General features: G+C 38.2%; 1 long non-coding RNA gene across 1 annotated transcript in view; it reads left to right on the forward strand.

Annotated features, from left to right (window-relative positions):
* LOC140850565 (uncharacterized) overlaps positions 1–6,463 on the forward strand; it is a 135,590-nt gene extending 129,127 nt beyond the window's left edge. Inside the window, exons 3-4 of the long non-coding RNA XR_012133504.1 lie at positions 5,872–5,935; positions 6,300–6,463. This is a non-coding gene — a long non-coding RNA (uncharacterized lncRNA). The remainder of the gene's footprint in view (positions 1–5,871; positions 5,936–6,299) is intronic.
* The last annotated feature ends 11,212 nt before the right edge of the window (positions 6,464–17,675 follow it).

A 17,675-nucleotide genomic window follows, 5' to 3' on the forward strand; every position in this document is an offset into this window, starting at 1 on the left:
ACTCATTTCATTTTTATTTAAATGAAAATAGGAGAATAAATAAAGTAGTTCTTGAATGTAAAATATGTGCATTACCAGAGAATCTGGTTCTTAAATTATAGCTTTAACACATTAAGGAATAAAACATTAAGAAAAAAAATGAGCATAAAACCATAATGTGTTTCTTTAACCTTGTGTTTGAGTTTAATGTAACCTACACTCACTCCCAGGAGGAAAGATGAAGGTAATGGACTGCTCCTTGTTGCCTTATCTTTTCCCTTCCCAGGTTTTAAGTTGCACTGTTATTTTATAATGTCAACTTTAATAGGCTGTTCTGTTAAACACAATTTGATCTACTTTTATATATGAACTTGTTAACTGCCCACTATCAGTTCTTTTGCTGTTTACCCATTCGTTTAAAAATATCTTAAATCACAGTATATGGTCATTAGAATTTTTTAATTCAAGAAGGACACACGGGTGCTTTATTCCCTGATATATCATATTTGAGAATGCTTGCTTTTTGCCTTTGCATTTGAATATTCTTGGATCACTCTTTCTGCCTTCAGAACAAAAGGCTGCTATAGAGAAATCTTAAGCCCACCTGACTTCCTTTCTTACATTGGAAGTTTTTTTTTCTTTTTCTGATGCCTGTAGTTTCTTTCTTTATTCCTGAAGCTCAGTAGCCTAACTAGTAGTGTGAATGTTTTGTATCAAATGTTCATAGAATATTTCATGATCTTTCAATATTTATATACAGTTCTCATTTTTTAAATTTAGGATATGTTTTTATTACATAATTGAATAAATTTTGTTTTGTATTTACTCAAATACTCCAGTTGTTCTTATATTGGAATGTGTTTATCAAGCTATTTTTCTTTTTTATGTACTTCTGCTGTGATTAGTTTAAACCTATCCTTTGTCAAAAATTTTCTGTTTTCTACCTCTTTATTTCCATTAATTTATTACTTTTGCTGCTATTTTTCTCAGGTTTGCAGTGTTCTGTCCCATTTCCTTCTTTCTTCCTTTCCTCTTGTCTTTTTGAGTTAAAATTATCTTTATGTAGTGACATAAAATAAAGAAATTGTAAATAATTTCCCTGTGCTCCTTGAAATATATTTTCACTTTGATCTGATTGTTTTTATTTCTTGTGGTTTCTTTCTTTCCTCCTTCCTTGCCTTTTCTTTCTTACAGTCAGGTTACCTTGACAGAAGGAACCCTTAGAAATTATATCAGTTCTGCATTTCACTATGTTACCTCATTCTCAACATTTGCAGAGGCAGGCTGCTTGTTCGTTTCTTCTACCAGCTTGCAATTCTCATATAAGTCAGAAAAAGGTGAAACTTACTAATTGTGCTTCTTTCCCAATTGGATGTACTAGTAAGAATTCTCAGAATATTTTTGGCACACAGAGATTATTTGGAGTGTTGGGGGTCCAAGTAAGAATCAAAGTGTCACTGTAACTCCCTGCTTCACTCCAGAATCTTCTATTTGTTTCATTTGCCACCTAATTTTTTGAAAACAAACATTTCAGTTCTAAATCCTAGATGAGTATTAGACTGTTGGGAACTTAATTTATTTTTAATGGAAATACTTAGGTTCTCGCTCTCAGAAAATCTTCTTTAATGGGTCTGAGGTGGGATCCAGGCATTCTTATTTTTTTTAATTACCTAAGAAATTCTAATAAGCAGGCAAGTTTGAGAACCACTTTAGTATTCTCTGCCTTTCCCCTTTGACTCCTAGTAATAATTACCTTTCAGGGGGTAGAGCTAAATTTTTCCCAGTTAATTAAGGGTAAGAGCCTGAAACACAGTAGCAATTCACTCTCTTAACCTTGATACAGACTGCGTATTTTGCAGAACAGCCTAGTCTGTAACAAATGGTCCCCAGTCTCAGAGCCCTATGACAATGAAGGTTTATTTCTCTTACATTTTATATGAAAAGTCCAATACAGATGTTCCTGTCTGTGTAACTCTACTGAGTGCCTCAGAAATCACAGCTGTCAAGGTTATGGTTCCACCAAGTTCAACACACGATTTGGAAATTATGTTGTCATCGTCCAGGTGGCAGTTGGGGACAGCAGAGAGATGATGGAGAAAGCATGCCCACCCCTCACTGTTGTGGCCAGGGAGACCCCTTATGTGAAGTGAATCAGGTGCAAGGCAGGGGGCCATGAAGACAAAATAGGTTTGGTGAGCAGCCAACCAGTCTCTGCCACACTGGCTCACTAATGTTTTCATACTTTTCCACAACAAATATTCATCATTTGCTATTAACTAAATTTAGAGAGTAAAGGAGAAATTAAATAATTTTGATGAAGAGATCTGGCAATGAAGAGACCAGTCTGCCTAGAGAAGAAAGATTTCTAGAAAAAAGGGAAAAAAATGGTGGATTGGATAGAATAAACAAACCCCGAACATAAGGAGAACCTAGACATTCACGCAGAGGAGCTAAAACAATAGAATTGGGAACAACAGCTGCAAAGTTTCTTGAGCAGGGGAGGAAAGATTACATGTCAAACCAACTGAAGTTAAAGTGCAGAAAATTAGGTAAGATCTTTGCTAAATTCCCCCAAAGAAATCAGAAAATGATAGTATATTCTTAGAACCCATAGCTTTTCTTGTCCCAGTTTGTTCCCTGCTTCCTGGCAGAAGAGGTAAAATGGAACTTTGTCTTTTGTGCTCCCAAATCATTTCTTTGACCTTCCGTTGCAAAATTAAAAAGAGGCAGGAAAGTTTACAGGAAATGAAAAAGCATCCAGAAAGCAAACATCGTCTCCCAACAAGAGCCTCCATTTTTATTTTGTGTGTGTGTGTATGTGTGGAAAAAGCAACAATAAAGCTAGATAAATAGGATCCACGTAATCTTAGATAGAAGAACGGTTTTGTTTCCTGCAGGTGTTTGGAACAGAACCATCTCCTGAAACAAAGTGACACTGACTTCTCTCCCTGACAAATTCCAGAGCTTCCGTCTAAGAGGAAACTGGTAACGTAATCTGCAGCACAATAAACTCACAATCTGTTTCCATCCTTCCCTGCCTTACACTGATCTTTCAGAAGCACTGAGAATGATGGCTCCCTGAAGTATGGTACTGTATCTGGTAGGCTGGGCCCACTGGATAGCCCAGCTCTATCCACCTGTTCCAGAATTAGGACACTGCACAAAGCCTTCCTAGGTACAGAGAGCTGGGATAAAATTTAGAGCATCTCACTCTTCTTGCTAAGCTATGAGCCTTTGCTCTCTGCTCCCCAAGGTGGATACCCATGGAGATTTTCTTCACACCATAGGGGCAGGGTTTTTTAATTGCTCTTCTAGGAAAAGTGACCTTTTCTAATTTGTACCAAAGGTCGCATATGATGACCTGTAAACCATCCTAAATAAGAGACATTTCTGATTTTTACTTGGTTGGAAGTGAATCCTGTCTTTGAGATGTATGACAGGCGCTTTATCATTTTACCTTTCTGGTCATGACTAGACTTGAAATAACCTTTTCTATCTTCTCTCACTGTACATGTGTATTTTCTTGCCAAGGATACAGACATAGGACTTTGCACATTTTTTCCTGAGGACTATCGGATTCATCACTGAGAAACCAGAAACTCAGTGCTCTTATCCATATCTAGGATATCATGGTTAATATTTTTGAAGACTTTCTATAGACCACTTTCTGGCTTAGTCACTTTATATCCATCAGTGTACCCAGACCATGCAAACAGTCTTGGAGGTAGATATTATTGCTCTCCTTTCAAGAGGGAACACACGGAGAAGTTAGGTAACTAGTGTGTGGTCATGCTTCTGGTAGGGGCAGGTGAATCAGAATTGGAAATCATGTTCCCATGACTCAAAGGCCCATATACTAACCCAGTTTCCCTATATGCTTCCTATAGAGTTCCACTGATGCTTCACTGAGCTAGCATTTGCAAAATGTGCTGCATGAAAGGAAACTCGGTGTGTATTCACTGGTAGTTCTCTTCTAGTCCTCATCTGTGGTGTGATATAGGTCTGTCATAAGCCTCTTTGAATTTCAGTCATTTCTTTGTATGCAGATTTAATCCTTATTTTCTTTCTAACATGGTTACTTAGAGGCCCAGATTTATTTATTCATTTATATTTCCATTACATTAAAAATATTTTTGAATGCTCATTTGTGTCAAGAAATATTCTAAGTGCTGGGGATACAGGGATAAATAAAAAGATAGCATTGCCCTCATGGAACTTATATTCTAGTAGGAGAGCCCAATAAAGAATTAATTGTGTTCATCTTGCTCACAACTATGTCTCCAGCATCATAGCACAGTTTCTGGCACATAGCAGTGATTAGTATTATACATGAATGCTTGATTATGTACTGCGTCTTTTGGAAAATATTCCAGAAAGGACTGTATAATAGAAATACCCTGGGGTCCAGAGAACTGAATCCTAATTTCTTCTCTGCTTCTAACTTACAGTGTGACGTTGGCTCATGCTGAGGGTTTGCAACCTGAAGACTCAGCTGGTCTCCAAGATCCCTAAGCATCTGACATTCTGTTGTTCTGTTTCTTTGCCAATTCTCTCCTCAGTCTGTGTCAGAGATCATAGATAAACAAAAGAAGAAAATAAGAGAACAAGAATAAACAGTTAGTAATGATCAGAGCCTACAAAAACAAAAATGGTTTTAACCAGTGCCTTTTTATTACATGAACTTTTAGTAGTCTGTATTGAAAGCAAAAACATCTCCAACCCACCTTGTCTATGAAATGGAGTGTATAGAGCACATATACCATTAACTGGGATACCAAGTATGAAAGTAATTCCTATTGCCAACATAAATCAAACAAAAGAAATAGAAAAGTTGATGTCTCAATGTGTATCTATTTTAATAGAATATACTATTAAAATTTCATGGAGTAGCCACATTAATCTGTCCATATTTTGTCATCTGAAATTATTCCTGCCCAAGGAGTTCATCAAGAAGGGAATATTAATGTTTTACACTGAAATTTATCTGGCAGGTGGTAGGGTGGGGGTGTGTGTGTCAGGTGGCCTTAATTGCATGTATAATCTCAAAATAATCAATACATATACATTCCTAAAAGAAAAATCTCTGAGCAATATTTGATAGTCAAAAATATTTAGTGAAATGATTCACCACTTGAAATTATAAAATCTCTGAAAAGGAAAGCTCAGTATGTTTTAAATGAAACAAATTGGCCCTTCTATGTTCATAATAATTTCTTCATTTCCTATTTGAGTAATGTTTAATGACATCCACAGTGCTGACTTTATCTTGTTTCCATTCACACTACTATAAGTTACAACCTTGGAGTATTTCAAGTTTTGAATTCAATTGCACTTAATAATCACAAATTGGCAATGTAACACTAGGAAGTTACATAATATCCTGGGTACCCAGCCACAAAAAGTAGTTAATATATTATTAACAATAGAATGATGAATACCTTGAGAATTATTAATAATCAGATTAACTGCTCATTTGATTGTTATGACATGTATTTAGTAGCCATATACAGAAGTAACTTTATGTTGGTTACTGCTTAGAAAGAAAATCAAAAAATCATAGCAGCTGAAGTTGTTATTCTTGAAAATATAATGTAATCCTTTCAGTCTACTTTTTACCCTAGAGTCAAATGTCATCAGTAAAATTAAGAAGGATGTAAGGCTGTCTTTAGCATTTTCCCAGTTCTCCTTTCAAACTTTTCATCTCCATGTGGTATCACATTCAGACATACCACAGTAAAAATCTTGCCTTCATGTTGTGCTCTGGATGTCCAGTGAGGATCCACACATAGTCCAGGCCTCTCTGGTTGATCATTCATGTACATAACATCTCCAGTTCCTCCACATTAACTCTTGCTACTCAGTGAAGGTCCACTCATTGCTGTCTCCTCTTAGGTATCAGTTGAAAAGGACTGGTGGATTTCAGAAGTGCTGGTCATCCTGCTCTGTGAGAAAAAAGGTATTGAAAATAAGCTTCCCATCTTCCATTGCCCTACCCTGCACTCTTTTTCCTATATGAGCAGTGAGTTATCTGCCTTGGTAAATCCAATCTGACCTTTAATTTCCTGCCTGTGCTGCGTGCCCTGTGGAGTAAGTGGGCAGCCCCAGGGGATTTTCTTTGGTTGTCTCCCATTCGGTAAGCAGACCAGGGTAGACGGGATTGAGGAAGTCCACTTCCTCCCAGGTTCTCACTGTGTCACTGTGTCAGTCTACTTCAGTAGGGAAAGAAATAGAAAGCCCTTCTCTGTCCTTTGGTCTAAAGCCGAGTTTCCATTTTAAGCTCACTATTACCAGCATCTCTTTCAATTCTCACTGAATTTTAGGACCCAAAGGAGAGGAGAAATACTCAGGAGAAATACTCAGAAATACCTGGTAGGTACAGCAAACTATACAGTTTTGCACTGAAATTAAGATAACTAAAGCTTAGTTACCACAATGAAAACTATCTTAAAATGCATTTTATTTCTCACTAATTGAACAATGTGAAAGATACTGAGGCTGGGAAATTTCTTCAATGCACCATAGAAACAGGAAAACAAGTATCTTACCATCTCTCTACTCCAAAGGCATATTTAAAAATTGATCATGCTATCAGATTTTATATTATTTTACTTAAAAATGCATACTCTGGACCCAGTGTATCTGGCTCCTGTTCCCTGCTCACCGTGTGATAGATCAGTGACTCAGGGCGAGTTACTTAAATTTTCTATACTTCTATTTGCACATCTGCAAAATGTGGAAATACTACCAAACTTACAGAATTGTTTTCAGAAGTGAATATATTAGCCTTAAAAATTCATAGAATAATACCTAGAACATAATAAGCCTTCAAACTCAATAAGGTTTGCTCTTATGATTATTATACTGATTATAAGGAGGGTATGTATTCCTTCTTCAGCTCTCGTGCCTGTCCCTGTACCTTCCTCCCTCTCTCCCTCCCTCCTCTGTCCTCACGAGTCTCTATCCGTCATGCTTCCTATAACGCACTGATCACACATTTTCTTTCTCCTTGGAGTGTGTTCTCTTCTGGGGTTTGGGGGAAGTTGACATTCACAGTTCACAGTAATGTACTGAACATTAGCTGGACACTTGGAATATTCTAAGCAACTTAAAGTGTTGGGGACATTTAAAGGCATTAAAACTAATTACTCCAATTGGAATTTATCCAGAACAGCCATGGAAAATGCATCGTGAAGATTTTATTGACTGTAAGCTACAAAGACCTTGATTTTATGTGCCTTCTAAATGACAATACCTCCTTTCTTTAAATTGTCTGCTGCAAGTAGAGGAAGGCAAACCAGACTTCTTGACAGAGATTATTTGGGCCTAAAATGTCACAAAACTAATTCTTTTCAGGGAAAGGAGCAACATATAAAATATGTGGGAGGCCAGGTGGTAGAGACTCGAAGTCTGGGTTTCCTTGGCTTTTAATTCCCAGCCTGCTAACAGCTGTGAAGCTCAGACAGCTGACTTAATGTTTCAGAGTCCCAGTTTCTCATTTGAAAAATAAGAATGAAAACATCTACATGACAGGCTTGCCATGTGTAGAAAAGGAAGTGAGATTAGTAATCTGCCTTGCACAGGGCCTGGATCAAGTAGGTAATCAATAAACATCATTTTTATCCAGCTGATTTCAAACCTTCTCTTCCTTTGAAATTTCACTTTGATTGGAATTTGGGTGAAGTCACCTCTTTCAGGTATCAGTTCTCAAACATAGAACAAGCAAACAATATCCTCAAATCTGAGTTAAAGTTCAGAAGGCTCCCTTTTTGAGTTTTTACAGATTCTACTGCTTGTGAGAGACTCTTGTCCCTGGTCAATAATCAGGATGCTGAGGAATTACTCACTGATTTGATGCATTAAATAAGTTGCTGTTGTGAACTAGGGGCTATTCAATGTATTTATTAAATAGGCAGCCAAGGCTTCAGCTCTCAAAGGGCCTGCGTTCTAATGATGGAGAGTCAGAATGAATGAATGAACCAACAAGCAAGATATTTACAGAAACTCAAGAGTGCTGTGAACTAAAACAAGAAACTCTGAGAAACAGTCTCTGGGTGGGGGATAACATTTTATTAGTGAGTTTGTTTGATAAATGCTCAAACTCACAATTTCTAAGTGATGAGAGGAATCCAGCACTGAGCCAGTGTCTGGGAAGAACCTTCTAGGTAGAGGATGGGGAAAGTTCAAAGGCCTTGAGGGGAGAATGAGCTTAGATTATTAAAAGAACAGAAAGAAGGCCAGTGCGGCTGTAGCACGGTGACCACACGGAGGAGTGGCCAAAGGGGGACCAGAACCAGATCAGGGGACTCGAGATGATGAGGTGTGCGATGGGAAATGACTGATAAATTTTAAGCATGGGAACAACTTAATCTAGTTGCTTTTAATATTCTCTTTTGCTGAGAAGTGGAGAAAGCTATAGATCCTGGAGCTGGAAGAGACTAATACATCTTTGGTCTAAAATCCCTCATTTTAAGATGATAAAAATGTGGCTCACACACACACAAAAATGAGAGTATTTCAAAAGCTTATTATACATCTTGCTAAAAGAGCAGGAACTAAACATGGAAATTTGATCTCTTGGCCTCTGTTCTTCCTAAACCAGGGTCCAAGACTCTGCTCACTGCCACCCAAGTCCTCAAGACTGTTGCTTATAGGAAAATAGACAAAGTACTCCATCAGAGCCCTCCCAAGAATCTCAAAGGGTCTCCAGGGGCACCCCCACCTCTCAGCCACCAGCCTGTCCAAATCATCTTCCCCTGCTCTGTCTTACTCTTGTTCACTTATGTGCTTGAGAGGACACCAGTGCCTGTGTCTGCAGTGTCAGCCTCCGTGCTCCCAGGGGCATCAGTCCTGAGGGGGTAACAGAGTTCCCTGCAGCACTGGGGAAAAGAGTCCTTTTCCAGCCCCACACAGAGTTTTGTCTTCTAGGTCCCAAACTGACACTACTTGGGCCATAGGCTCCCCCACTCTCTCCCCTAAGCATTCTCTGGTCAGGCACCAAAGCTGGAACAAGTTACTGGGCAAGGGTATGCACTACACATTTCTCACTTCTTCCTCCTCTCTTTCTCCATCCCTCCTGCATCAATCAACAGTCACACATATTCCTGTCTGAACAAACCAAAACCTATTCATTCCAGTTTACGCAGTTGAGTGCTCTAAGGAATCAGTTCTCCAGGATTTGTTTTTTCAAACAACCCAACTCTGGATCCCATACCAGATCACTCAAGATCCCCTGCTAAATGAGAACAAAAGGAAATCTGGCTGCTGATTGAGATTGCTGACCCTGCCCAAGCCCTTCTCCTGTGGCTTTAGAACAGAAAATTTTACTTTTCAAGAAGGTGTCACCTCAGCAAAGTGTAGCCTTGTAATTCTCTGTGACTTAAGCAATGCCATTACTGCCTAGAGAGAATGGTGAGAGAGGGAATTTACTGCTTGGAAGACTTCTTAATAACTCATTGGCCTCAGCAGAGATACTTTTCCTTAATTTATAGAGAAAGTGATAAATCACTAGAAAATACGTCCTGCTCATTAAAGTGAACCATTGGCCTCCTGCCAGCTCATCCCACTGAACTGGAGGGTCTGGGCCCAGGGCATGTGGGACATCCCCTCTCTGCCATTGGTTTTCAGGTCCCGGTTATGAATTTTGTCATTGCATCAGGGGCCCTAAAACCTATAAAGTTGCTGGGATTTGGAAAACAGGTGTGCAGGATGAAATGATAGAAAAGGAGGTTTATATTTCATAAGGCAAGGTGAAAGAAAAGAGCATCTCACTTTTCCTGAAGGTATAAATGACCCTAACTATGCCTGTGGACGTAAGATTTAGATGATGGTCAAATTAGAGGCGGTAAGATGTGCTATGAACATGGAGTTATCAAACCCCTAATCCTTTCTTTTCAAAATAAGGGAAAAGGGCAGGAGGAAGATTGGAGGAAACAGGAAAGCAAGAGGAAGGCAGGAGGCATGAAAGAAAATATAAAAATGGTGTTTCAAGTCAGAGATAGAGGAAGGTGAAATCTAGACTCATAATGTGTCTGTAATTGCTCAGCAGTCTGGCAGGCCTGACCCATATCTAATGTCCTTATTTTCAAATGCTGAAGCACTGAGAGATACCTGTTTCCTGTCCCTGTAATTTGTGTAAATGGAAAAACCCAGACACCAGGGCCACGTGCAGATGTGCCATGTCACAGAGGCATGAGCTCCTTCTGGATCTTCTGACCACACAGAGGCGGCTCCAGGGCTGCTGCCTCCTGACGGCGCACTTCTTGTCAGTGAGCTCCTTGCCCTCCGGAGAGGGGAAAGGATATGGCCAATAAGAGCAACTGAGGAATATTTTGCTCTCCTGCTATCACCAAGGTATTGCTCTAAGATCCTCCACAGTCTAATTATGAAGTAGCCCCCTAGTAATTCTTATTTCTTGCACTCAAAACTTTCGCAGGATAATTCATCCACCTTTCTCCCAATAGTCTGCTCTCAGAGATACCATATACACCAAGACACGGGTGGATGTTCCTGCCATCTGTATTTAACCCTAACTCTAAACAAATTAATTCCTATAGAATTTAGTTACTATCTAGTCTTAGTAAGAGTTTGTAGTCATCTGGAGTTCAATGAAAACATCCTTGAGAGTCTGTGGTACCGTTTTTTTTTCCTTTAAAATTGAGCAATTGTATTAAATACATCTCAATTTGAGATATTCTTTGTCATTTTTTCTTAAATATGTGATAGCCCTTTATTTTATTGAAATACAATATTATATTGGTTTCAGATAGACAGCATAGTGATTAAAAATTATAGATATAAATGCTCACCACAGTTAGTGTAGTTACCATCTACTGTGGTTTTGATTTGCATTTCCCTGATGATCAGCAATATAGAGCGTCTAGTCATGTGCCTGTTGGCCATCTATATGTCGTCTTTGGAAAAATGTCTCTTCTGGCCCTCTGCCCATTTTTTAATTGTATTATTTGGATTTTTAGTGTTGAGTTTTATGAGTTCTTTATATATTTTGGATGTTATCTCCTTGTCAGATACATCATTTATAAATATATTGTCCCACACTGTAAGTTGCCTTTTTGTTTTATTGATGGTTTCTTTTACTGTACAGAAACTTTTTAGTTTGGTGTCATTCCACTTGTTTAGTTTTGCTTTTGTTTCTCTTGCCCAGGAACACATGTCCAGAAAAAAAATGCTTTTGCTTATATTCAAGAGATTTCTGCCTATATTTTTTTCTGAGAGTTTTATGGTTTTAGGTCTTATATTTAGGTCTTTGATCCATTTTGAGTTTACTTTTGTGTATAGTGTTAGATAGTAATCCAGTTTCATTCTCTAACATGTACCTGTCCAGTTTCCCCAGCATCATTTATTGAAGAGACTGTCTTTTTCCCATTGTATAATCTTACCTCCTTTGTCATGTACTAATTGACCATATATGTGTGAGTTTATATCTGGACTTTATATTCTGTTCCATTGATCTATGGGTCTGTTTTTGTGCCAGTACCATACTGTTTTGATCACTATAGCTTTATAGCATAGCTTGAAGTCAGGGAGCATTATCCCCCCAGCCTAGGATTGCTTTGACTATTTGGAGTCTTTTGTGGTTCCAGATGAATTTTAGGATTATTGGTTCTAGTTCATTGAGAAATGCTGCTGTTATTTTGATAGGGATTGCATTGAATCTATAAGTTGTTTTGGGCAGGATGACCATCTTGACAATACTAATTCTTCCTATCCATGAGCATGGAATAGATATCCATTTATTTGTGTTGTCTTTAATTTCCTTCATGAGTGTCTTGTGGTTTTCAGAGTATAGGTCTTTAACCTCCTTGATTAGGTTTATTCCAAGTATTTTATTCTTTTTAATGCAATTTCAAGTTAAATTATTTTCTTAATTTCTCTTTCTGCTAGTTGTTCTCTTGAGGTTCATCTTGTCAGGGGCTCTCTCTGTTTCCTTGAGTTGGATGTCTATTCCCTTCCCCAGATTGGGGAAGTTTTCAACTATTATTTTTTCAAATAGACAATCTACTCCTTTGTCTCTCTCTTCTCCTTCTGGGACCCCTATTATTTGAATTTTTTTTTTTTTGTCTGGAGTTGTTATACAGCTCCCTTAATATCTTCCTATTTTTAGAAACTACATTTTTCCCTCCCTCAGTTTGGTTACTCTGCAGCTCTCTGTCTTCCATTACACTAATTCTTTCCTCTGCTTCCATCAGTTTGTTATTCATTCCCTCCACTGTAATTTCATTTCAGTTATTGTATTCTTCAGCTCTGAGTGTCTCTCTTTCATATTTTCTCTTTCTTTGTTGAAGTTCTCACTGAGATCATCTTTTCCCCAGTTCAGTGAGGATCTTTATGACTGTTACTTTGAATTTTTTATCAAGAAGATGGCTCATTTCTCTTTTATTTAGCTCTTTTTCTGGTTTTAGCTTCTTCTTTCATTTGGGACATTATCCTCTGCGTCCTCATTTTTTTCTGCGTTCCTGTGTTTCTTCCTGTTTGTTAGATAGACCAGTTATGCTTCCTGATCTTGAAAGTAATGACTTTATGAAGCAAGTATCCTGTGGTGCCCAGAAACTCAAGACTCTTTTCTCACCAGTGCCTGGTGCTCTTTGCAGCTGAGCTGCAGTTGCTATTGATGGACTCTGGGCAGATCTGCCTTTCTGCTTGTCTGCTGGCAATGTCGGATCCCCACAGCTCTTCTCCATATGCCCTTTAGCTGATGTGAGGTATGTCTGCTGGCATTCATTGTGGGCGGGGCTCTCCTCTGCAGCTCAGCAGTGGTAGACTGCTTCTGGGCTGAGTGTGCCAGGTGGAATGGGCATGCTGTGAGGTGCTGGGGTTGAGCCAGTTGGGCAGGTGGGAAGTTTAGAACTAGCTCCCTGAAGCATCTGGCCAGTTGGGCTGAGGGTGGGCCGGGAAAGCTGGGAAAGTATCGTGTGCCCTCCACCTGCCATTCAGCAAAGTCAGACTGCTGCTGGACTGGGAAGGCTGTACACAGCAGGGTGGGTGCACAGGAAAGCACCTCTGTGGGGTTGAGCCACCAGTGAGGAAGAGGCAGCATTTTGGAGCTTGCTTCTGCCAGTGCCTGACCAGTTGGGCTGAGTGAGAGTTAGGAAAGTGTCATCCATCTGCCCTTTCTCCTTTGGAAAGAACTCCTTCCAAGCTCTGGCATTGTGGCCCACTTCCTGCTGCTGATAAATCTTTCAAACTGATGCCTCTGTGTTGGGTTTCAACAGGACCAACAGACCATACCTGTCCTCCACAAGCACCAGCAGTCTTGGCCCCCCAGAGTACTCCAGCTTTCCTTTCTGTCCAGCCTCATTAATCACCGAAGCCCAGTGCAATGTGGACTCTTTCCTGGAGCAGATCTCCAGGGCCAGGTGTGCCAGATTCCTGAGTGCTTATCCCCTCCCCATTCTGTTCTTCTCCCTCCCTCTTGTTGGTTGGGATGGGGGAAGGCTTGGGGCCCTATCAATCACAGGTTGGCCTCCTTACCCTTCTCAGTGTGGTCTTTTCTTCTTAACCTGGTGTAGATGGTTGGTTTTGCAGTGTTCAGGTCGTTTTTAGGGTTTGTGTTATTTGCTGTAATTGCATTCTCAGTGTGCACGTAGAAGGAGGTTTCTGCTTTGCCATCCTCCTCCACCGTCTTTTAGCCATCTCCCCTCTGCCCCATTATAAGCCAATTTAACATGTAATTTTAAGCCTTGTTTTTGGTAACAAATGTACTTAGAATTATAATATTTAATATTCACTCTGTTTCTGTACTTTGACATTCTTTTTTGGAGCTACCTATTATGCTGTGTCTTCTTGCCTATGTTTAAATTAACACTTCCTCTTGAATCATTTTTTTGTTTATTTTATTTTTGCCTTTTTATTCAGTCTTCTGTTTATTCATAGTTAATTATAATTTCTGTATCTACTATTTTATAATTTTATTTATAAATCTTTATTAAGATACTAATACTAATGCATATCCAAATGTTTCTAATTATGATTAAGTTATATTTCATACTTTATTCCATTATCTTTATGTAGTTATCACCCTTTGAAGTATGTTTTAATTCTCATCTCATTTGGGGTCATGTTTTCCGGCATGCTTACCTTGATGTGGAAATATCATTTCGCTACTTTCTTTTACTTAGAGAACTTTGTATAGGATTTTAATCCTTATCTTTTCATTATTCACTATATAAGAAATTAAGGTTTTTATTCCCCATCACTTCATGGCTTTAGCATACTCTCTTCTGTTGTTTTGTTGTGATGTTCAAAATATGTTTTCTTAATTTCTGGTCCTCCTAATCTTATTCCACTCCTCCACTTTTATCTGGACCTTCTTTTTTCTATGTAATGCCTCTCCTCAGTTAAGGGTTTTCCTGACAGAGAGTTTTTGGAATGATAATTTTGAGAGTTCTCAGTAACTGAGACTCTTCAACCTCTTTCATTTTATATCAGCACCTTGCATTTACTCGCTTTTGGAGTTGACAAAACCTCTCCAATTTAACAGCTGTTCTCAGGTGGCTGTCTAAGGTTTCCAGTGAGCACATGTTTTTCGTACAGTTTTTTGTGTTGTAGATTATGAAGTCCAGCAGATGCTTAACCTTTTCTCCTTGCTTCACCCTGAAAATTTTATAACATGATTATTGTGTCTGATGGTGGTTTATATCTCTGTTCTTTTATTACATGGTCACTGAAAAAAATTTTTTACTAGTATTAATGCAGACATTTTCCAATTTGGTATGTCATTTGTCTTTGTTGCTATATAGAAATTATTTTTTCCTGGAGCATTGGAAAGACTTTAAATTATGCTATCATTTCCATTTTTAAGAAATTCCTTGAAGTATTTTATTTATTATTTTTCACAATCCTTGAAGCTATTTAACATTATTATCCTCATTTCATGGGGAAGGAGACAGAGCTTTAGATATTAGGCAAATTTTTCAAGGTCAAACCTCTATTAAAAAAGTAATTCAGATATGAATTTATCCTTTTGTTTTGCAGAGTACTATTAAATACCTTCATAAGCTGCTTCTAAGTGTAACTGTAGCTGACAACAGAATGATAACTAAGAAGTGAACAAGTGAAGAACAGGCAGAAACTCATTCCAGGTGGAGAGACAATAGAATTGTGAAAAAGCTCTGATGCTTAGTTTTTGAGAAATTGAAAGAAGGTCAGTGAGGCCAGTCTTGTGGGCTAGGAGAAAACCATGAACTGACAGGTAGGAAGTCAACAGGAATATATATGATTCAGAACACTGTAGAACATAGCTATGACTGGATTTTATGGGAACCCATCAAAGTGTTTTAACATGTGCAAAATAACATGAAAGCTCAGATAAAGTATAAGTTAGGTGTTAGGTATCTTGGACTTTGACTCTTTCATAGATTATCAGTCCAAAGGATGGGACATGTATAGAGCATTCATGGATCAGTGGGATGTTAGCCAACCCTGAATTAAAGTGTTACCCAATATGGAGAGAAACCACAAGAAATGGTTGGAGAGTTGGACCAGGTGAGTCCAGCCCATGAGGCCAGGGGATCATGGGAACTGTGACTTGATCGTCAGAGTGATTGCTGTCAGGCAGAGTTGTCATGGAGACCATGAAGCCATCTTGCATAATCAGCAACTGAAGAGAACAACTGCTTTAGTCAGAAATAGGAAAATACATTTTTTTAAGAGCCACATTATCTTTTACAGTTTTTAGAACCTGCATCAGAACCTCCATGACATATTCATGTGAAAATATTATAGTAACGATGAATTCACTTCCTTGCCTTGTCTACCAGCTATCTTTTATTATTGCTACTGGCATTTTATGAGTTGGTTTTGTGATGACTCTTAATATACTGTAACATTCTGTAGTTTCTCCGTTCTTATTCAACAGTGCACATGCATCAGGGAAAACTGGAAAAGAAAATGCCTGTGACTCAGATACTACCTTTATATGCAATGAAATGAGTGAGGATGTTGAAACTCTGTTTACAAAAGACTTCATATGTAGCATCACTAAAATTTAAAACTAAAGGAATATGTAAGTTGAAGCCACAGTTTCACACTCTACTGTCACTTTAGCGTTAACAGAAGTTTTATGTTTCAATTTACACTTTGGCTTCTTCTATGTTTGGGATATGTGGGAAGTATTTGTGTAAAAGCCACTAGATAATGTGATGCCAATTAAGGGACATTATTACCTTCAAGGAGGTAGTTAGTCAGCAATATTTTTAAGGAGTTAGTTTTAAATGTTCTGACATTGTTCTAAATTATGAGTCATCTCACTGCCTCCAATGAGTTGAGTGATTGATTGTATCTTATGCATCTTTATAGGCTCAACTGTATTCTGTCTGGATATAGAATTATGATAGTTCCAAAAAAACGCATACAGCTGGACCACCTAATCTTTGACAAGTTCAGTTCTTGATACTGGAGACATAGGGACTCTGAAGATGCTATACTTGATTTTAGCATACAGCTTATATGCTCAGATTTAGACATAATGTAAGCAGCTTTAGATAAAATAAATAATTTGATACATGTTATAAGTAGTTTTTTCTTGTGTTATATTCCTTTATCTAAAACCTCTGTTAGAGTATTGAGTGGATTCTAATCAACTCTACATCTCTCAAGGCACCTGAAACTTAATATATTTTTGTTAAAATAATCATTGTGTTGGGAAAAAAAGTAAAAACACCTGAAAAACTTTCACAACATTATGAAAATAAAATAAAAATGCAATTCAATAATTCATAAATGATAAAAAATTATAACAAATATTTGTATACCTGAATTCTATTTTGGAAGACCATATAAAAAATAGAATTTCTACTTCCTTTTTAAAAATAGATGTTGCAATTTTATAGAAAAGTTGCCAAAACAAGCACTGAAAACATTCTAGGACCATTAGGAAGAACATGCAAGCGCACTGGAATACAAAGTGCGTGGGGCCAGTTGTAGGGGTGCAGGCTGCTTTCTCTTCAAGTGTTTTACGGTAGTTTCACTGTCTTTGGGAAGCAAGCACCTCTGCATCATGGTTAATGAGTGAGAAGGGGGTAGTTGAGGTTAGGCAACAGGCAGTGAGATCCCCAAAATACAGATATTTGTTTTGAATTTATTCATGTTACAAATTAGCCACAATATCTGGCCTACCAGAACATTTTGTAAAAAATCTGCTCCTATAGTTCAAAACCGTAACATCTCACTGGTTATCAGAAAGCCATTTGTCTCTTGTTTCATCCCTTCAGTTAAAATTGATTGTTTTTGCCTTCAGATTTCTCTCTTGGAGTACTTAGTGGGTTTAGACATTTTGTTAACTCTTTTCTATGAAGTGCATTTTTCTTTTCAGTCTAAAAAAAAATCTCTTAGTTCGTGACAACTGCTAAGAGAGACCAGTTGAGTCATTTGGATAGTGTGTTCTGCTCTACTGCCCATTTGAAATGTCTCCAGTGCCTCACACAGTTCACCTACATAGTGAAATATCAGTTTTCTCCTCTATGGATTTTATCATTTCTCCATCAAGTAGTGTTAACACTAACTCCCACCACATCTTCAGGGTCTAATGACCCTATTTTATTTCCTGCTGGTTCCAAAATAATCCTGTTCCCCCAGAATTCTATCCTCTGTGCCCCTAATCATCTCTCATATCCAATGGGCAAAGCTGTAATTCATCCTGTGAGACCATGAGCCCCTGACAATAGTCACCTGGTTTTATT

Source organism: Manis javanica, chromosome 7, assembly GCF_040802235.1.
Source record: "Manis javanica isolate MJ-LG chromosome 7, MJ_LKY, whole genome shotgun sequence".
NCBI classification, from domain to species: Eukaryota; Metazoa; Chordata; class Mammalia; order Pholidota; family Manidae; genus Manis; species Manis javanica.